Source organism: Desmodus rotundus, chromosome 2, assembly GCF_022682495.2.
Source record: "Desmodus rotundus isolate HL8 chromosome 2, HLdesRot8A.1, whole genome shotgun sequence".
NCBI lineage: Eukaryota > Metazoa > Chordata > Mammalia > Chiroptera > Phyllostomidae > Desmodus > Desmodus rotundus.
This window is the reverse complement of record NC_071388.1, coordinates 166,509,513-166,532,219: the sequence shown is the minus strand read 5'-3', so window position 1 is coordinate 166,532,219 and position 22,707 is coordinate 166,509,513. Positions and strand designations below refer to the sequence as shown.

Here is a 22,707-nt window from a genome sequence, read left to right as displayed (position 1 = left end):
GCAGCACAATGGGGCCCTCCAGTGAATTAGGCAGGACACCTGTGCGTGGGCACCGCCCCCCCAGTGTCCTGAGCCCTCCATTCACTCAGCCTCAGTTATGAGGCTGACCCCGCAGGGAAGGTGTCAGTCCCTTCAGCTGCTCTTGTCACCACAGGGCCTTGATCAGCCTTTGGCACAAGAACCGGTGGAGCACATTCTGTAGTTTCTCACTGTCGCCTCCTTGCAGATAACGTTGCAAGTCTCAGATTTTCCAAATACAAATATATATTGTAAAAAGGCAGGAAAGTAAGGCTAACAGATCAAGACATTGTAGTGTAGTGCAGTATTTTTCTTTTTCCAAAGAAAAATATTTATTGGAATCACCGTTTTTCTTTGTAAGTAATCATTAACCATTTATTCAAAGTTTTATAAGATGGAAGGTTAAAGTCTTCTGTGACATAAAGCCATTTCAAATAGTTTCATGTCTCAGCTGAGCAGGAGAGGGTGAAAGGAATAGTGAGTAGGTCCCCATTGGGGCAGCGAGAGAGTAAAAACGGGCTCTGCAACCTCCCCCAGCCTGCTGTCCTCCCTGATTCCCTGCCTGGTGGCGTTAGTGGCAGCATGCTGAGGGACAATTTTAATGCCATTGCCTCATTATTAATGTCAAAGGCTCCTTGGATTTTTTTCATACATTTCTTATGCTGTATTAAGAAATGCCTCTTCTACATTAGAAGCAGTCTTAGCAGAAGTTTCCATGAAGAGAAGTCCATGTTGTCATGAGAAAACTTTACCTTCTTTTTTTACTTCTAGATTCTAAATCACTTTTATTTCTAATAAGCATAATGACCATGTTGGAATGGAATGCTGGCGGGCATCTTCTAGCCAGGTTTTCAAGTGGTTGCATGTATCTCTCCTTGTAACATACACTTGTAAAGCCCCTGCTGCACGTCCGTGATACAACCTTGTGATGGAACGAGAGGACTCTTGCCCTGCTGTATTTGTGGTTTTGTTTGTTTGTCTGTTTCCCATCAGTAGTTACCATTTGAGCACAGGACTCTATACCCATATTAAGGTCATGCACTAGCTGAAACCTATTATCTGTAAACTGTAGCAATAAGAATGCTTTATCAACATAAGTGTCGCCGAGGATCATGAACTTGAAGAGACAGGCATACTTGATAGACAGGTGTACTTGAAGAGATCGGCTGCTGCCACTTGGTGCCAGGGCACACAATTTTTATATGCCTTATTTTAATTATTTAACACTTTTATTTTCCAGCGTGGTTGAATACATTCTTCATCAGAAGAACTATATATAGATAGTTCTATTCATAGCTATGTTTATGTATTACTTTGATTTTACTTAGATTGCTTGAAGTCCCCCAAAAGTTACACTAAGTACTGAACATTTTTAGATAGCTAATCTCAATGTAAATGGTAAAACTATAGATAACTCAGCTAACTCTCCCAAAGATTTACTTTAAAAAGTGAATTAAGTGTGGTCGAGGATTTTAAAATAATAATAATCATAATGAAGCTTCTATATGGGGCCCATTCTCTTTTGATTTACAGATCCCCAGCCATGCATACTCTGGAAGCTAATATTAATCAATCAAAACACTGTATGAGTTTTGTGTCTTCAACTGTACTAATTCTCTGTTGACAGCAGAATATCCCAGCCACCTATGCTGCTATGTCGCAAGGGAGGTCATGCACCTCAGCTGTGTGTTAAGGCAACTGGCTTTGAGAGGCTTTCCTACTCAGCATTGTAAAGTGGGTCAACTGATTTAGCTGTCCTGAGCTTCAGTTTTTCTCAAGTGTAAAATGGACATAACATCTTCTTTTTCTATGGCTGTTGGAAGGAACGAACAGGAGATACATATGCAAGGTGCCCAGCACAGGGCTTGCTGTAGTTAGTAATTATGGTTGTAGTGGTAATTTTTAAAATATTATTGTAGTTATTTTATGGAGAAGCTAGCTGGAAAAAAAATGCCTCCATAGCCACAGCTTTCCCTGTGTCCCTGGAACCCTGCCAATAGGCAGGTAGCTGCATTGTGTGACTTCTCCCTCGGGTGTAATATATGCATGTATTGGAAAAAAATGCCTTAAGAGGGAGGAATATTCTCTTTCCACACTCCAAGTCACAGGCATGAGCAGAGAATCAATCATCCAAGAGGAGTGACTTCAGGATTCAAAGTATCCATTGATCCCTAAACTTTTCTATCACTAGTGAGTTCTGGCAGTGTAAATAAAAATTTGGCTCCTCAAATGTCTGGTCCAAGATGTGGTCCACTTACAATGTACCAGGTAGGGAGGGAGACAAGGTGAGTGATACCCATGCCTTTCCCTTAAGGAGCTATAATCTAATGGAAGAAAAAAGGACACGCGAACAATAGGGACCAGGGAAATAAGCCAGAAATTGGAGACATTGGAATAAAACACTAAGCATCAGGAACAACAGAAAAATTTCAGGCACCTTGAAGCCAGTAGATGGAAGCCAAACATAAGTGCTCCTACCATTTTTCCTGTTCCTCCATTTGTGTTTACATGATTCTCTGGTCAGTTATTAAACTTCTCTTTTTAAAGTATCCTTTGTACGGTCAAGAATGTAGCAGTGATCTCCACAACCAGACAGTGATTCTTCCACGACTGATCTATTTATAAAGAAATGGGTGATGTGGAAGGAGAACAAGCACAGCCAGAGTGAAAATAAGTCACTGGCCCTGAATACGGAATGACAGCAAGAAAAGCACTAAGCTAAGACATGTCAAGATGGTGTCTTAGCTCAGGAAAATATTAGGACCTTAGAAGAATCTGGAAGATGAGAGTCATGTCTCCTGTTTCCTTTGAATCTTTTTATAGTCTGGAACAAAGTCACCCACAAATAGGCAGAGAGAGAAAGAGAACAGGCAGACAGTGGCAGAGGGAAAAAGGGAAAGTGAGAATCCCAAAGTTAACACCACTTTGTACTATCCGATCAGCAGGCATCCAGGTAACAGAGCAAGTGTATCAGTGATCACTGTTACCGTCAGTTCTCAGACACAATGATCAACGGTGAATGCCAATGAGAAGAACGTCCCTTTACAATCTATGATTATTAGGTATCCCTAAATGTCACTCCAGTCACTCTTCAATTCTGGTTGCCACCGTGATGAGAAAGGCTTAACCTGAAGGTGAATTATTTCTGTAAGTTTGAGTTTAATTCATTCAGTCAGTTTTGAATTTTGAGAAGAGGAACACATATGTTTCCTTCCCCAGGGGCATTTTTATACTCAACTGAGTCAAAAGTAACTATTCTGTCAACAACTCAAATAAAAGAGGCAGGACTTTGAAGATTCATACATTTAAACACACAGACATTTTACAGCATGTGTATAGATACTTTGGTTTTTCAAATGTAACCTTTGTGGTTTGATTTAGTTCTGTATTTTCCCTTCTAAGCTCTCAGTAGCAATTAAAAATTAAATTGGCCTTATTGGAGAGGTTAATTTACTTGTGTTGTGGATTGAAACAGAAATAATTCAAGCTGTATTTACAAAGCAGTTTACCTCCGTAAACCTTAATGCTTTATAAAAACATCATCCGGTGGTAAGTTTGGAATTACTGTGTTGACTACATGGAAGCCAACTATGTGCTTCTGTGACTCGAATGTATGCACGAATCCCCAGGGCCATGTTACTATGCAGATCCTGGTGTAGAAGGTCTGGAGGAAGGCCTGAGGTGGACCATTTCAGTCATCTAGGTGATGCTAAAGCTGCTGGTCAGGACACGATATTTTCATCAAGTATCGTCTATTTTTCCCCTTACAATTAGTGATTGATTAATTTAGAACATTCACTTTTAAAATAGCTAAGTGTTCCATCCCTTCATATTCCTTAGGCTATAAAAAGAATGGTACACATTCTTTTAGAAATCTGTAAGAATTGCTCACCCTAAAAGGTTCATTTGTTTGTTTTTCTGTCTGCCTTCCGTAGGGATAGAGAGCCCTGCTTATTCTAAGTCCAACTCTTGCAACAAATTTTGCTGCATTTACAAAATGTGCTGACCTGAAAATCTAAAAAATAGTCACAGATCCAAAAGATATCTTCAGATCTGACCAATAATAACATTTCTGGCAACACATGGAGGAACAGGAAGCTGTAGTGAGTGTTTAACCCAAAAAGCTACCACAAACTATATTTCATACTGTTATTGGAACAACAGAATCAATGTCTCCCATATGGGCCAGCAAAAAGCAGACACCACTAAAATGCCACCGTCAGCATGAACTGAAAACTGGTGCAGACTAAGAGAGTAGTGAGACAAGCAGGACGCAAACAGGAAGCCAGAAAGTCTCAAGGGAGAGCTCCCATGGCTTCGACTCTATCAACACACATACACAGATACACACACGTGTGCATACACATGTGTGCACACATATAAACAGTGAAGTGCGGTTGGGGTCATGTATTACATCCTTGACTCATTAAAAAAGGGTAAAACCCAGGGTAAATTTGCCTCTGTGAATAAAGTCAGAAACTATTGGTTATTGTTCTTCTGCTCCTTAAAAGAGACAGAAAAATATAAGTTGAAATTTACAGCTTCATTTTCATTGTTGCTATTCTCTATTTGTCCACAAGGTTTTAGCACAATCTTGAGTAGGCATCTATGTAATTCAATCTGGCTACTACTCAAAATTATATTCTTTAATTATCTTATTCAGTTGGTTAGCATTTTAGGTTTTAATTAACTACATATGATCAAGGAGCAGAATAATTTATAGAGAAAGAGAGTAAAATATAAGTGTATTTATTTAGTTTCATACTGAAACAGAACAGAATTTCAGGAGCTAAAGTTAATATAGATTTGACAGCAACAAAAATTACCATTTCTTTTCAACAGTTGGATGTTTAGCTTCTTCCACTATAGATGTACTAAGTTACCTGTTTTTAGCTTTGTTAAAAGCTAGTATGGGCACTAAAATACTATTAGCCACCACTGCCTTTTACTTAATTTGTCTCATATTCACGTCTCTTATAACAGAGGGAAAAACGGCACATAACTGACTAGACACATTGATATGAGTCAAAAAGAAAATCAAGTGAGGTTTAGGTACTTAAACTCTTCAAAACATCAGTTCACACACACTGTACCCATCAAAGACTCTAAATTATTATTATTTAAAAAAATGTTATTGTTATTCAATTACAGTTCTCTGCCTTTTCTCCCCATCCCTCCACCCCACCCCAGCGGAACGCCCCTCCCTCCCCCACCCTCCCCCTTGATTTTATCCATGTGTCCTTTATAGTAGTTCCTGTAGTCCCCTCTTCCCACTGTCCCTTCCCCACTCCCCCCTGACTATTGTTAGATTGTTCTTAATTTCACTGTCTCTGGTTATATTTTGTTTGATTTTTTTCTTCTGTTGATTATGTTCCAGTTAAAGGTGAGATCATATGGTATTTGTCCCTCACCACCTGGCTTATTTCACTTAGCATAATGCTCTCCAGTTCCATCCATGCTGTTGCAAAGGGTATGAGCTCCTTCTTTCTCTCTGCTGCATAGAATTCCATTGTGTAAATATACTATAGTTTTTTGATCCACTCATTTGCTGATGGGCACTTAGGTTGCTTCCAGTACTTGGCTATTGTAAATTGTGCAGCTATGAACATTGGGGTGCATAGGTTCTTTTGGATTGGTGTTTCAGGATTCTTAGGGTATAATCCCAGCAGTGGAATTGCTGGGTCAAAGGGCAGTTCCATTTTTAGTTTTCTGAGGAAATTCCATACTGTTTTCCACAGTGGCCTCACCAGTCTGCATTCCCACCAACAGTGCACTAGGGTTCCCTTTTCTCCTCATCCTCTCCAACATTTGTTTGTTGATTTGTTTATGTTGGTCACTCTGACTGGTGTGAGATGGTACCTCATTGTGGTTTTAATTTGCATCTCTCTGATGGCTAGTGATGCTGAGCATCTTTTAAAGACTCTAAATTATTATAAATTAAGAATGTAATTTGATTTAGTGTGCTAAAAAATGTTTCACAATATAGTCAAGAATACTGTATTTGTACTTATGAACATGATAAAATAACTTTAAATGATCTGACTCCTATATTAAAGTGGCAGATAGATTAAGTCAAGCATTTATTAAGCACTCCCCAAAGCTCAAAACTTTGGTAGGATCACAACTTCCTTTTTACATAGATATTTTAATTTATTGTGTATATATATATCAGGTAGACAGTTCAAAAGAGAATAAAAATCCTAGTCTCTGAAACATGAGGAAACAACACATAGGAGATAGAGCTATTATGCAAATGGAATATATGAACATAAATAAGACTATGCATGTGACTTTCATCCATATTCACGTGACACACAGCTTTAAAATTATTTAATCTCTTTCAATGACTGATTACTTATTTGAAACCATAGAGGTGGTAAAGGATGTATGCTTTTTTAGTTCAAAGATATATAAAACAGTTTTGTTGGTGGGAAATACATGTGCAGGGAGAAAAGAACTGTATACAGTGTATAACGATCATGTTTGAAATACCCTTTTGATGCCAGCAGGTAGATTAATCTTTTATCATGTGCTACATGACCAAGGATGGAAACAAACATCTCTAATCAGTCTAGAAGGTGTGTGACCCCATCTAGCAGCACAAACTACCCAGAAAAGTGGGAAGGATGAATGTCTTTTACATTTGTTCATGGTATCTTAAGTACTCATGCCTTTATGAGAAAATCATATCTTATAGTAAGACATTTCATTAAATTCAGAATAGAACTTTGAATTTGAACAGCTGACAGAAGAATTTCTTATACAGTTCAACATTTTCAAGATCATATAATTCATTTGTACTCACAGGAATAAAAATTGACCCATATGATGCTAAATATATTCCCAAGATTCTAGTAAATAACATGTGGTTCACTTATAATGTAAAAAAGAAGAAAAAACATTTGCTAAACTTTGTCTTTTTGTGTATGTAATGAATCAGTTTTTCAAAGGTTATTATAAGGCTTAAATGATATAAAGGACAAAATACAGTTCCTGAGACACAATAAGGTCTTAATCTTAATTCAGTGATAAGAAATGACCTGTTCAGTTACCTCACATGGCACTGGTTTGTTGGCAGGCTCACAGAACCACTCTTTCTCTCATCCAGAGACTGCGATCACAAGGCCGTGGGCCCCACTGGGCTTAAAAATATGCGTGGGCTGAATAGTATTTTTGGTTCGATTTGGTTTTTGAATTTGGTATTTTGATGGCCTTTAGATGGAATCTGAGCTTGGCCACCTGTTTTAGACTCTTCTCAATTATTTAACATTCCATCAAATCCACTTTTTTTTTTCCTGTCTGATTTCAGCTCTAGGCTCTGAATTATAAGCCAATGTCAAAGAAAAAACCCCAAATGATATAGCATCCACTGCAACATCTTCACATGGAGGAGAAATGCTCCTTTTCTCCTCTCTTACACCGTGATTGATAAGTATCCTTTCATTTCATACCCCAGCAAGCCAACATTTGAAGGACTAGGGAATACTCAGCACAAACCAGTTTGGCAGCGTTTCAGCAACTCTTGTGGCTCTGAGCATCCTGAAAAACTGTCTGCTGATTTGTACGCTGCTCAGCTTGACATTTGAGTCTGCCCTGCAACATTATCTTGCCATTGAATGAAAACGTGAGGTCTCCCCTATTCCCTAGCTCCCTCTCCTTTCAAGCCCTCAGACAATGGAATTTCCCATTAGAAAGAGAGAGTGTCACACGTGGAGGGGAAAGATGTGTTTTTGTTCTCCTTCTTCTGTCCACTATAATACAAAGCTTTGCTCCTCCTCTTGGGAGAATGTAAGGCTGGCTGGCAGTCAGTTTGACAGAAGGAGAGCAGTGCAGCGGAAAATTGGATAACAGGATAAAAATCTATGGGGCCACAGGAATCCCATAAAAAATGGCTCCTCCTGTCAAAACCCAGACAAGTGACAAGGAGAAATATAGAATGTTATTTATATTTAAATATTTCTAATGATAACATAATTATGTTTCTGTCTCAGTTAGGCAGTCATTTTCCTGTGAGCTACCATTCTGCAGACCAAATATTATGTTGGCGAAAATCTGCATAAGAATCAGACAGCTTCAATAAGACACCCAGGGAAATCCTATAAACTCCTCAAATAGCTATTTTTAAAGGACAGAGAATAACAATTTATTTTTTCAAGATATTTTTCTTAGAGTACAATAGTCAAGTTCAATAAAAATGAGTTATTCTCAGCTCTTTGGGCATGAGAAAGCCAAGCTATATAGCAGGTAGCTAATAGATTAATTTCAGTTAAAATTAAGTCTGGTATTCTGGAAGATGCCCTATTTTCTTTTTTTATAATGTGTCATATTGGGTCATTCTTTAGTTCATTATGGCCTTAATCTATTGAACTATACAATAAGTTCAATAAACTAACATTTAAATTACCAAAAGATAAAAATTTTCTTATTTTAAAACTTGGAGAAAAGTTTTAAAATGGACATTCTATACCAATATGTCTTATAATTAATTCTACTGTTAAAACCTGACATTTTGACATAGCCTTAAGAGCATACACTTTAAATGATACCAAAGATTTCAGCACCATAGTGGAGGACAACACTTACAAACATATACTCCATATAAAATTCAATTCATATTATACTTCCATAGAACTTTAATTCTAAGATTCCTAAGCACTTCCTGGCCATCTTAATACAGACACACTCTTCCTCTTTTATAGAGAAATAACTCTGTACACATCAGACCTGCACAACAAAAAGCAAAGGATTGTCAGCATGCAAACTCATTAATTCATATTGAAAAAGTATCTTTATTGCCCAAAATGTACAACACTACATGCCAAATGCTGGGAGAAAAGGCAAGTGTAAAGGGGTATTCAGTCGATGCCGTCTAAAACTTAACGTGCAGAGCGCGAAGGACCCTCCGTCTGTATGTCATTGCCCTTCCAAACATATGCACGCTATCTTGGCTCCCAACTCCCATTTTCCTGAACACACTGAATGTTCCTCTGCTGCCAGCTTCGTCCACTCTGTTCTAAAGCACTCCCTCACTCTTGCTCACATGCTCCGTTCTCTTTCCTAGCTTCACTTGCTTATGCTCTTCCTCTGCCTGGGCTGCTCTTGACTGTTCCCTCTCTTTTCCAAAGCCTAACACTGTAAAGTCTACCTAAAACATCACTTCACCTTGAAGCTTTTGTGACTAACCCAAATGATCATTTATCTTGTGAAAGACAATGTTTGAAGTGTTCAAAATATGTGCCCTTATTTAGTTGTCATGGTTTCATTGGGAGGTAGCACTTCATTTTAGAGATGCAAAGAGCTCAGAGCAGTTAAGTAACTTGCCTCAAAATTCGCAGCATAAAATTAGCAGAGTCCAGACCCACACCCCATCTGTCTGATGCAATGGCTTATTTGGTTAGAGGGCTACTGTTGTTTTGTGCCCTTTCTAATACTTTTTTCTCCGAACTCACGTTCTAGGCAGTACCCTGTGATTCAGCATTCAATAGTTCTCGTGTTCGTATATACTACTCTGGGCTCGTCAGCCAGACTATAAATGTGTAGAAGTTTATTCATCCCCCACTCCAGTCCAATGCCGGCCATTTAACTTGTTTGTAGATTGACTCCAGTAAATCTACAGCATTTTAATACATTTGAGAGAAAGCTGTGCTTCTCAGATAATTGCTATATTGCCATCGGTTTGCATTATCTGCAGTTCTGTTAACCCTGTGGAACTGTCCTCTCGTGTACCATAAAACGTCAAGTCACAAAAGAACATCTTCATTTTCATGCAGTGGGTTGTTGTTGAGTGGCAACTACTGACAGTATTTTACAAGCACATGGGGAAAAATACTACGGTTTAAGACAATCTCTGCTGTTGAGAAATTTATCTTGTTGAAGAGGTTTTTTTCTATTTAAATTATATATAATGTGTTTAAGTATATGTTACATGTATTCATAATATATATTATATATGTATGAGAACATACAAAGCATTGGTTTATACATCAAATATGCTTTAGTGCAGTGCCTAGTATACAGTAAGAGCTGAATAAACACTGTATCCATCTAGTCATAGTAAATAGAGGATAGTGAGCAAAATTAATCTGTCATTATTCATAATAAATGGTTATCATTTATGACCACAGATATCAGTCAAAAAATATTTAATGTTTCCATTGTGTCCTTCCAGAATTTACAATCTGGCAAAGCCAATGCTAACAAGGAGGTGTGTGCAAAGCATAACAAATTGGACTTTTTCTTATGGCACTCTCTCTTGAAAAATGCCTTGTGAACTCGCTTTTTTCAATACCATAGGTTTTCTCCTTAAAAAAGTGGAATGAAGCAAAAAAGGATAACTTTTTTTATCTCTAGGTTAGATGAACTCCAGCTATGATTTTATTCTAGTATAAACACAAATATATAAGTGTTCTCTCTTGTGATTGTTTTTATTACATGAATTTGGATACATTAGCCTAGGGTTAGACAAGTTAAATGGGAAAATATCATCAATAGGTCTAGCATGAAAAACAATGTGTGGTTCTCTGATTCTCTGACTTATTTAATGGGTTACAATGAGGCACTAGCTAAAGGCTGGTAATTTAAATTATAAGCAGAGGGTTCAAAGCTGTGTCTAATTCATTACTCACACATCTCTAGTTGAGATAGTAATTTAAAGTCATATGTGTTGCATTAATTGTAATCTTGTTTCCAAATGACAAGATAAATATCTCAAGGAACATAATATATTATGGTCACAGGTCAAACCAAATGAATGGCTAAAATAGATTAGCACTAAGTGCATGCAATATGTCATGTTTGTACGTTTTTAAAAGGATAAATTGTATTAACATTTAGCAGATTGTTCATTGCACATCATCAATGTTTAACTTTACGTGCATTAATGCTCTATTCAGTTAGAGCATTCTCTGAAAATGCCACACACAGAGATGCTATAAAATCCCTGACTGAAAATCTAATACTTGAGAAAAAACAGAATAGGCTAATTTGTACCCTTTCCCACCAAGATTTGATTGCTTTGTTTCACATTTATGGGAAATAGATATAGTTTGGCCCTGAAGTGACTCAAACAAGGGCAACGTTGCAATTAGCTAACAAAGAAAATCACCCAAATGCCAGGTCATTGCTAATATGCATCTAATATCTCTGCTTTTACTTTAAGCCTCTCCACTAGCTGGGACTGGGTCAGAACCTCAAACACTGTCCTCGAGTAGCAAACCAAACTGTCTCCCAATACCACATGGAAAAATAAATGCAGAATAAGAATGCAGGGTGTACTCATATTGCAATTATGAGATACAGTTGGTTTTCAGATTTGGGCTGAAATTTAACTGTTGTAACCAATTTTCCTACCTACAAGCCCTGTGATCATTGGTAAAGTATCTATCCAATTCTCTCTTTCACTTTGTCCAATAGACCTTATACTCTGCTATTTTTTTAGCCTAGAATTCCTGCTGTGAACGCGCTTTGTATTGCCTGGGTGAATATATTTAAAAGATAGAGTGAGGAATACTCAAGAAGGAGCAGCCAATAGAAGTACTTATTTAGCGAGCACAGATGTTCTTTGGGGTTTGTTGTTGTTGTTGCTGTTGTCGTTTGTTTTTGTGGAATCTGAGTGTCTTCAAAGCAAAGCAGGCAGCACCGAGTCCATCAGCGGTTTCCTCCAGTCCCTCTTCCCTTGTGCAGAGCTCCACCCACACCAGGGTTTCCTCCAGGCAGCAGTTTATTGCAGGTGGTTGAGGCTCCACTGCAGACAGAGCATTTGTTATGCCAAGTGGAGTCTGCACAGAGCTGAAATGACCAAGACAGCAGAAGGTTCTTTTTCTAATTCTATTTCCCAACCTCCCAATTGATTCTGTCATATGATAGAATATTTTTTTCAATAATTTTTTTAGCTGCCAGCTAGGCAGTCAGCTTCTATGGCTTGTAACCAAGAACCTTGACAGATAGAATACAGAAATCTTTCCCTCTGTCCTCTGTCACTATTAATGCTCCTCATTACTCAGACTTCGTATCCTAAGTCACTTGTTATTTCTCAAGGAAACCAACACTGACCCCGTGGACTAGGGCAGGCACTTCACTGCATGGTTTAGTAGCGCGTATTTGTCATTCTTACCTGTTACTAAAAATTATAATTATTTAACTACCATTGTATAATCAGTTTTCCTCTAGCGGAATGTTGCTCAAAGGCAGAAACCATGACTATCTTGTTCATTGTTATATCATCCCAAGCATCTTGCATTTAGGTCTCTCAAAAAAGTGAAGAATCAAGTCAGAACAACATTGTGCTGTCTTTACTGTCTTTGAGAGTGGCATCTTCAAGCACCCATTTTAGTTTCCACTGAAAATGATAGTGTCCATTTATTTTTATATTTTCCAATGGATTTAATCCATTAAGTTTGAAATTGGTGTTTTCAAAGTTCAATCTGATGTCACCATCCTCTGTCATCAAAGATTTCTGTTGAATAAATACTTTATTTAGCAAATTCTTTCCCTATGGGGAGGTCAAAATATAATAAGTTTGCTTCATGAACATGGAATTTGAAAACAACATTAATTATTTGATTTCACTGTTCAGTGGTGTCTGGCTGAGGAAACTTGACTGAGAACTGATCTACTCCTGCCAAGGTGTCTGACAGGCGCACGAGCCAGCATTTTCTCTACAGTGGACGGCAGTGCCAACACTTGCCTCTCTGGCCCTCATTTTTCTCTGCTAACCAATGACCCCTCCCCTCTTCTAGCTGTTTCATTCTTTCTTTAGATAGGTTATTATCATCCAAGCCTACCTTTGATGGTGTGAGAACAATTTACTTTAAAGATAATTTTATGCCTGATCAGGTTTGGCAACTAGAAAACAGGAGAATGAAAAGCAAAATTCTTAGGAATGATTCTAAATTTTGTGGTTCTTTTTCCAATTATTCCCGGAAAAATCGATGTGGCCTGCATTGCCAGCCTGAGGTATGATTAAGATCACAAATCTTTTTAATATTCCAATTAATCATTTAACCCCCACAGGACCAATTTAAAAGAAGTCCAATGGCTGGCTACTTCTTGAAACGTCTTTCTTTAACCAAGTTGTCAAGAACAGTTACCTCTGTTTCTCATTCACCTTACCCAGGAGAATTAACACAGGAAGGGAAGGAAGCAGGGAGGGGGAGAATGGGAGAGAGAGAAAAAGACTAAAAGGAGGAGGAAGAGAAGGAAGGCCCTCAGCAGTTGGACCAGTTTCATACCAGCCCCAACAGTCAGTTGTCTTTTCTGCTGTCACTGCTATATAAACCCACTTCACTTACCTGTCTAGTCGGGTGCATTCACTTGAACCTTTTTGCCCACCCCAATAATGCAGCACAAGTGGCAGAGGTGTACCACACATAAGTTTCCAAAGTTACAGATCCCCTTTTCAAACTTCCAGTCTAGGCCTCCGTTCCCACTCTCTGCCTATTGTGACAGGGAGGTCTTCCAGCCAAAGACTACTGAGGAAAGAATCTTCCTACATGACATCCTGCAGTGAGCTGGTCAAATTCATACCTGCCTTCCCTCAGTGTGAATGCTCCATAGGGGGACACAGGTGAAGATATTTGAAAACATATCAATCTATCTGATGTTCTATTGAACAATAAGGTGGTCTCAAATGGAATGGGGAAATTCTATTTCCTCCCAGAAGTCTTTGCCTGCACAAATTCACTCCACTTTTCCCCCAAGTTTGTATAGCAAGAGACTACCTGGAGAAAACATTATCAAGCCACAAAAATATCCTGATACATACTCTTCCTGTATCAAGTGTTCCTATTTCTTCCATTTGCATAAAGGATCTTCAAGAAACTCCTCTCAGAATTAAGAAAATATATTCCAAATTGTCCCCTTGTAGTCACCTAGCAGAAAAGTGGCTTACAGCTTCATTCACCAGCCAATTAACAAAAAATTGGCCTATCTTGCCATGCACCCCTCATGCCTCTTTACAAAGAAAACATACAGCCTGTGATTATTAAAGATGTTATAAGAAAAATGTAGAACTGACTTGAATGGTATAACACAGAAGATAATTGGACCATTTAGCGTAGAGTTCCCCTGGTAACAGTATCCTGAATTTTGTGAAAGCATCAACACCTCCTAGATGCAGCTTATGTGTTTGGAGGCTACTGACTCCCACTCCTGTGTCTTCAGAGATAGGCATACACCACGGGTCTAAACTCACTCTGTTTCCCTGGACACAGCCACTGATTCAGGGCTGGTCCACGGCCCAACTCCAGCCTACAAGAACTGAGCTCTTGCTTTGCTCTTGAAGGAAAGAAGGTCTCTTTCCCATTAGATAAGGTATGTAACCACCACTAAAAAAGCCTGCCTTATAATGAATCCAAACCAGAGGAAGCAGAACTAGCAATAAATCCTGGGCATATCAGATATAGAGCGCTCAGTTAATAAAACAATAAACTTCCTTTTTGGTTGTACTATTTTGGTTTGGGATTTCTGTGAAAAGATTCTCCTCTGATACATATGAACTAATTAGCATATTAGAAGGTTTAAATTAGTGATGTACTGAGTAGAAGGGAAAGGGTGGTGAAGCACATTTTCTTTTTCTCTATAAATTTGTGCCTCTTGTAACCATACTAACAACAGAAAACACAGTTTAATTGGAAATAGGTTAACATAGTTCTAAGAATAATCATCTAAGGCTAACTGCCTGGGTAGTTTTGATGTCAGATAAATTGGCTCTCCTATTATAAAGTGTATCTCTCCTGATTAGTATTTGATTACACAGCAACAGAAAAAATAGCCTCTTAGAACTAAAATATCAACAGCTTCTGGATTCCATTTTTTTAGCAAGATAATGAGCATAGCGCATTGTTTAGCATGTTTTTAATTGGATGAATATCAGATATTCAATGTTTTTCTATCATTGACGCCTTGTGTGCTAAGAATTTCATTACACACTAGAATCACCACATAAAAATATCTCTGTATGTGTCACAAACATATTCCTGCACACAATGAATAATTACCATGACTTCTTTCAAGTACCACTTGAAGTCGTGGAGCACTTCGCCAGGTTGAAAGATTCTGCTTTTGACCATGATTTGTTGTTTTCAAAATAGATTTTTTTTTAAAGAGGAAAATGTGAGTGGATTTTTTGTTTCACTAAGTCCGAAGTAGTTAAGGGTTATCCATTCCATGTTGTTCTATAAGAGGAGAAAAAGGGAACTGGTCATAGGGTCCTCCTCGTTCTCCAGAAGTTTACAAGCTGATTCTAATTACAAAGTGGGCAGGGTACAAAATGTTTACAAATACAAATAAATATAATGGAAAATCATTAAGAGATGAGAAAATAAATAATTGGTAAAAAGGTTCTTTGTAAATTGTGTAGGTTAGTCAGGAAAGGCTGCTTAACCATTCATCAATACTCAGAGTCACATTACCCCAAATGAATGATTTTTACCATTCATCAATTCAACAAATGACTGTGTACACACCCCATGAGCTAGGTGTAGCGTCAGATGCCCATGGTCCTTGTTTCACTTAGTCTTTTCCAATGGAAGCATATCAGTTAGCAGAACTCCTATCCTGGCTCATGAAACCACTGATGGATTCATTCAGGAGCCACAGGTGGGTTGTTTCCAGGGCATGACTGTTACAGACACATGTTCACATTTCCTGACATGCACACTTGTACGTATCTAAGGGAACGAAACTGCAGAAAATCAAACTAAATTACTTTTTTAAGTCATTGAACCCATATATATTCCTGCCAGTAATAAATAAGAAATCAACTGATCCACACCCTCACCAACACTCGGAATTGTGACTGCTTAAATTTTTCCAGCCTATCGTGTGTAAAATGCTATTGCACTGTGTTCTTCGTTTCCTAGTTAAAATTAGGTTAGACATTTCTTCATATATTTAGTTTTTTATTTCTCCATTTTTGACTCTGTTGATGTCCTTAACATTATAGATCTATATAAAGATAACAGAATAGCAAATAAATACAAGATTCTAGCAAGTCAAGAAAATATAGAGGGTCACTTAAGAGCTAAAAGTCTCTCGTATTCTTTGCTTCTTGGGGGTATGTAAAAGAATACTTGCACTTTGGCCTAGTAGTTAATGGGAAAAAAAATTCACCTAACCCCTAACTGTTACTCACCTTATATAATATGAAGCAAGTTTGCTTCAGAATTCCTGATTTTCTCAGGTTTTCCCATACCTTACCTCATTCCTAAAGCTTATAGAATTCCAATCAGGTCAGAAGAAGAGAATCTGGACAGGAAAGGCCCCTTTCACACAGAACGCCTGAGTGATCTGGGACCAAGGCCTTTACAGACTGGAAGGCGCAGGAGTTCTCGTTATGGTCTGAAGGCCAGTTGACCATCCAGGAACACGGAACTCTCTGGTCCCCATGGCACCCCCTGATGACCACCTCGGGATGACCTGTATGTCCAGCTACAGAAAATCACTTCAGACAAAAGCAGAATGGGAATACACATTGGAGTCAGAGGGGCAAGGAACATTTGCTCTGGGCACAAGGGAGAATATCAGTTGAAGTTACATTCTTTCAACTTTTCAATGTCCAAGTGTGAAAGACAGAAAGATAATGATTGCACAAAACTTTCTGCTTCAAAGGGTGCCTGATAGTTATTGAAAAGCACAATAAAATACTGGAGATACTGTATAGCTATAAAGGCAAACCAAAAATAATTTAATAAATTAACATAAATATTAAAAATGGCTTTTAAAAGGTAAAAAAGAAATATTTCCATATTCGAGCTATATTCAGAATCTCTGAACTTTTAAAATAATGGCTTTTGTCCTCGAATGAAAGCAAGAAATTACAAAGCTTTCAGAATCCAGGGTTTCCAAAGGACACACCGGAGATGGGGGAAATCTCGACAGTAAGGGTGTTCATTTGCATTTGTGGACTGCTGTCTTAGTCCAGTCGGGCGGCTATGACAAGATACCACAGCCTCAGTAGCTTAGAAACCATAAAAATGTATCGCTCACAGTGTGGGAAGGCCAAGAACAAGACACTAGCATGGCTACGTTCTGGTGGAGGCCGGCCTCCTCACAGCCTGTGCCTCTTCGTAGTGTCCTTGCATGGTGGAGGGGCTGGAGGTCTCTCCGGATCCACTTGTACAAGGCGCTCACCCCACTCATGAGGGCTCCCCACTCATGGTTTAAGCACTGCTCAAAGGCCCCACCTCCTAATACCTGCTAATACCGTCACATCAGGTATTAGGATTTCAACACAGGAATCACGTGGGGGACACAAACATTCAGATGATAGCAACTATATTTCTAGTGTATTTTCTTCCTTGACATCCCAGTGTATTTGGAAAAGGCAGATATTTAAATTTGCACTTTTACCAGTGGAAAAATTGAGTCAAAGAGAAATGTGCAACTGTCCCAAATCCACAGGGAAAGGAGTCCCGCTCACAGATCTAGAGGTCACATCTCCTAAATCCTACTGTGTCCTGTGGCTGGGCATCCTCTTTCTGCTCATCCCATGATGAATGGGTTAGAAAAAAAACAAGTACGATTCCAATATTACATCAATTTAAGGCCTTTCTTTAAAACACAAAAAGAGGTATAAATGTGCCATGTGATCAGTTAGTTTAATTCTGTGTGTATGTAAGGAATGTGGAGAAAGCTTATGAAACTGGTGAGCGGCCACCTCAGCTCTTTTTTGTGTGTCCTTATAAAAATTCCCAGATGTCACAACTGTCATACCTACTTGTTAAATTAAAGAAACTCCTGAACCACAGTAAACAGATGCTAGAACAGATGGAAAGTTTCTTTTGGGGCTGAGAAAAAGAAATTTCCAATTAAGAAATGCCTGGACACCATTTTATCTCCCTTCTAGTTGACTGAGCTATGAGATTTCCTTCTGTCACAGTTTAGACATTTTTTCTAAAACTTTGTATTTCCTTCAGTATTCTTTATTTCTTCATGAATCCATGAGCATTAGCTTAAAGTCTGTTCATTTTTACTCACTCCTTATAAAATTGCTGTGGTACTTTCAAAATATCAAAAATTCATGAAATATTGTTACATAATGGTTATAGCGAACCTCTTTATCCTTTGCCTCCTGGTGTCGAGTTTGCATCTTACATCTTCTCTCCATGCACTTACAACTTTACACAGCATCTATGATGTGCCTAATACTTGTTTCTTCAGTAGGTTAGCTCCTAGCTACCCAAAAAGAAGCATCACAAAGTAAAATAGAGCCTTTGGGCAGGTATGGAAGCAGATGCCAGCTCTTCCACCAATCGTTGTCCCAGGCCCCCAAGTGCAATCTCCAACCAACAGTTTCATTCCTTCGCAACTTTCTGGGGAAAAGGTGAGTTGGGTTCACTCCTGAGCCGTCCATGGGGCAGCTGCTTCTTTGAAAGGCATTCTTGCCTTGCTCTGGTTCTTGTTTCAAGCCCTTTCCACATTCACTGCTGCCACCATCTCAAACTCTTCACTCCCTCAAATCACCACAAACCTGAGGGCACGCAGCCAGCCTTCATAGGCGGTCTGTGGCTGTGGGCAGGGGTGTCAGACTCATTTTCACTGGGGGCCACATCAGCCCTGCGGTTGCCTTCAAAGGGACGAATGTAATTTTAGGGCTGTATAAACGTAACTACTCCTTAACAGTTAAGTGAGAGCTCGACACTGCTGCTGGGTAGAAACAAGGTGCTGGGCGGATAAAACAAGGTGGAGCGATGGATTCGACCCGCAGGGTTTGTGTTTGCACCTGTGCTGTAGAGGGAGATGCACACCAGCTCACAGCCTAACAGGTATCAAGATAAAATATAACTCTTCTTTAAATGTCTTCAGCCATTTAAATGTGCTTGATATTTTTAGTGCAGTGTAAATTTCACAGCAAAATTTAGCAGAAAGTACAGAGAGTTCCTATGTTTCCCTTGCTCCCACAGATGCACACCCTCTTCCACTATCAACACCCAGCACCACGGTAGTACCTGTGTTAAAATCGATGAAGCTACGCTGACACACCATTACCCCAAATCCATAGTTTGTATTGGTACTGTACATTCTATGGGTGTTGACAAATGTATCAGGACATGTATCCGCCCTTGTAGTGTTACAGAGAATGGCCTTAAAAATTGTCTGTGCTTGTCTATTCATCTTATTCCCCTAATCCCTGGCAATCACTGATCTTTTTATGGTCTCCATAGTATGTAGGCTTTTCAGTTTGTTCTATTTAACTTAGCTGTATGAATTTAAGGTTCCGCCATGTCTTTTCATGGTTTGATAGCCCAATTTCTTTTTAGCACTGAGGAATATTCAATTGTCTGGGTATACCACACAGTTTGTTTATCTATTCACCTTTTGAAGGACATTTTGGTTGCTTCCAGGTTTGGGCCATTGTGAATAAAGTTGATATAAACACCCCTGAATGAGCTTTTGAGTGGACATAAGTCTTCAGTTCATAAGGGAAATACCAAGGAGCACAGATGCTAGATCACACGGTACGAGTTTTAACTTCGTAAGCAATTGTCAAACTGTCTTCCAAAGTGGCTGTGGACCCTTTGCATTCTTGTCAGCAGTGAATGAGAGTTCCTGTTGCTCCACATCCCCCCCAGGATTTGGTGCTGTCAGTGTTTAGGATTTTGGCCATTCTTACATGTGTATAGCAGTATCTCATTATTATTTTGATTTGCAATTCCCTACCGACATGTGATGGCCAACATTGTTTTATATGCTCCTTCGCCCTCTATGTAACTTCTCTGATGAGGTATCTGATCAAGTCTCTTGCTTACTTTTTAAATCAGGTTTTTTTTTCCTTATTATTGAGCTTTAAGAGTTCTTTCTATTTGGATAACAGTCCTTAATCGGATATTTTTTGCTAATATTTTATCCCAGTCTGTGTCTTATCATTTTCTTGACATTACTTTTTCGAAGAGCACAAGTTCTTAATTTTAATGAAGTCCAATTTCTCAATTACATCTTTCATGGGTGGTACCTTTGGCGTTGTATCTAAAATAACATGTTTCACCTACGTGCCACCCAGGGTCGTTCAGATTCTGCTACGATGTCTGCTAGGAGTTTTACAGTTTTGCATCTTACATTTAGGTTCGAGGGCTCACCCAGAGTTCATTTTTGTGAAGGATGTAAGGTCTGTGTCTAGATTCATTTTTTGTGTGTGACTGTCCAGCTGTTCTAGCACCTGCAGTCATCTTTTCAGTGATTGAATTTCTAGCTTCCCCAAGTTCCCAAAATTCCTCTTTACTTTTTATGGGGAAATAGTTTTTCTATTTTTCATCTCCCTCATTTTTCCAGAGGGCCTTATTTTTATAATCAAACTCATAGATTAAGCTGAATCTAAATAAGCGAGATGCTCCCTTACTGAATGTCCTCTGTGAGAATATGTAAGGGAACATCTGGGCGGAAGAGACACAGTCACTGCCTTTGCCATCATTTTATTCCAAATGCAGGCAAAATAGACCCACTGCTATCATATAAGAAAAAGTGACGGATTATGCTGGACATCATTCCTAACTTTCATCTTGTGCTTTTGCTTTCTTATCTCTCTTTTCTTTTTCAATGTTTTATGAAATGAAACCACAAAGAGGCTTGATATAACTAAATCCTGGTTGAAAAATTTAACCCGTAAGATTACTGACTCTGTTATACATGTGGTCTCTCTAGAATCACTTAATTACCTGTTTACTGATATTTAGTAAACCTCTTGATTTTCAAATTCAAATTTTTACTCTTCTATCCTGATTCTGACAATTATTAGCATCCTGTTTTCTAAAATGCATTTTAAATAAGTCAACACATTGTAGAAAACAGCTTAATGAGTAAACAGGACACCTTCTTCCCACCAACTTTCCAACTTCAAGGGAGCATTATGACATTTCTTAAACCATGTAAGACAAGTTTTGAGGAACCAACTGAGACTTATTTGTAAGATATAATAAAAACGTTTTTTAAGAAATTATGTGTCATCCCTACCCTTCGTAAGAAATGAAATATATGAGGAAAAATAAAGTATAAGAGATAGTAATAAATGGCTACCACAATATAAGTGAACCCTCAAAAATATGAGGAGAGCTGTATAATTAAAGGGTTGCGAATTACACAGTGACACCCTTTGGAATTCCAAATGCATCAGGATACATTCATTTTGGATGAATAATATTCCAATAATGTTCCTTAGAGTCTTTAGCTTTAAACTTCTCTAATATGCCTTAATTGATTTTGAGGATTTAGGAGTATTTCTCAGATACTAACACCCAATCAAATAGGAACAATCATTACCATTCATTTCTCTTGTACCATCTCCTTGGACATGCCTTAAAACAACCAGATAAGGACTTATAAAGGCACTTCTCATACATGGAAGTTACTATGGTTTCTGCCTTCTATGACAACAGGTAAACAGAAACATGAAGAAATTAAATGAGAGATTAAAGATACAAAGGCAATCATTCTAAACCATCTTCCCTGAAAACTATTTCCTTTTTACCAAGTGTCTTAAAACAAAAGGATTTTCCAATTGAAAAAAAGGGCTAATGACTAAAATTCAACCACGGGGTAATAAATACCAACACATGACCTTCTTGTCACAACGTAAGCAATGAACTGCTAAGGCTTTACCAGACTGTCTCTGAATTAAGATTTAGTAGCAAAACAAAAGATTAAAAAAATAAAACTTTGACCTCCTTACAGAATTAGGCTTTATATATTTACCTCTGTTCCCTTTAAATTCTATTTAATTGTATATAGTGTGTAGGTTTTCTGCTGTTTTTCAATAAAGCCTTTTGTTGTTTTCCCAAATAAAAGACATAATGGTCCCACTGATTCTTTCTCAATTAAAGTTTTACAGTAAAATTGCCATTATCTCTTTGTGTTCATTGCTTTTCTTGAGAAAACAAATTTGAAAGTTAAATACCTCCATTACAAGCCAACAAAATAAGATCACTTCTTAAACTTGTGCCCAATGCTCCATTTGGGGCCTCTTTTGCAAATGTGTGATTACATTTTAATGCAACCAAAGCAGTAAAAATTTCTCCTTCAAATTACTTTGTGTCCCCGCAACCAAATAGGCTTTAATGTGTGAAAACAAAAGTTTGCTGAGGTTTGAGGAGACAGTTCTATTCAGAACCTTCACTGCTTTAATTTGAAATGAGTGTTTCTTCATTTTGTACCCACTATAGAGGGCCTCCGGCTTTTTAGTAGCAACTATGAGAAACAATTAAAGACTTGTGAGTAGTTTTCAAGTCATCAGCCCAGCTGAGGAATTGGCCATTGACAGCTGGACTGATGGAATGCTACGAGTCGTCAAAGGAAGCCCATAAGAACCATATGGAGCAACATACCAACACTTTTAATGCGCCGATCAGAAACTCCCACAGCCGAGGGTGTTCACACAGCTGTGTGTTATTGGGAAGGAGCCTTAAATGACCGACAGAGCGCTCTTTAGGGTCATTCACTGTCATCACCATGTTAACTAAAACCTGCTGGTGGTGAAGACACTTAGTGGGGAACAATAATGTATTGCTAGCTGACCTAAGCTATGGGGAATTCTATCTTTTCTTTTGTGTTTTGAGAAATTACTTTTATATCTGAGTTTTATAGTGATCTCAAGGAGCTAATAAATATATGTGTGTGTTTTTACCTAATTTGAATAACTCTTAAAATTGCAAAATATGCCTTCACTAAATCAATAAAATTTCATCTGAATTAGACTCAGAA

General features: G+C 38.3%; 1 pseudogene; it reads right to left on the bottom strand.

Annotated features, from left to right (window-relative positions):
* Positions 1-448: 448 nt before the first annotated feature.
* Positions 449-22,457, bottom strand: LOC139440673 (ras-related protein Rab-2A-like; annotated as a pseudogene).
* Between the last annotated feature and the right edge of the window lie 250 nt (positions 22,458-22,707).